Raw genomic sequence first — 557 nt, forward strand, 5'->3', positions numbered from 1 at the left:
GACAACTACGCCAAGATAAGAGATCCATTTAGTACGGGAAAGTGAAAAATACCCTAGAAAAAACAAGTCAAGACTCAGCAACGAACCTGAGGGAAAAACCTAGCTCACCCACTGTTCGCAGGCGTCCCCTGGACCATAAGCCTATCGACCAGTGAAAAAACAACAACAACTGACCAAAGCCACGATGCTCAATGTTGCAAATGGAGAGTGAAATAACAGAACTAAACTCAGAAAGATTGGGAAAGAAAATCCTTTTCTTCAGCGGCGAAAGACACTTCATCATTCAAGGGCCTAGGAGTCCATGTCTATAGAGACCTCTTAACAAGATTCTCAAGGCCCACATCAGTCAGAGAGTAAAACGTACACGAAAGACGTTTTGGGATTTATTTATGTATCATGGTTCTAGAAGCTTGCATTCCGTTGACAGATTGGTGAGATAACACCAATACATCGTGATTCTCCGAAGGAAAAACTTGTCCCTGAACTAGAGATGTTGTTCCCCGATGGATATGGCATTTTCCAACAAAACCTGGACCCATGTCACACGTCGCGAAAAG

Source organism: Penaeus monodon, chromosome 28, assembly GCF_015228065.2.
Source record: "Penaeus monodon isolate SGIC_2016 chromosome 28, NSTDA_Pmon_1, whole genome shotgun sequence".
Classification (NCBI taxonomy): Eukaryota; Metazoa; Arthropoda; class Malacostraca; order Decapoda; family Penaeidae; genus Penaeus; species Penaeus monodon.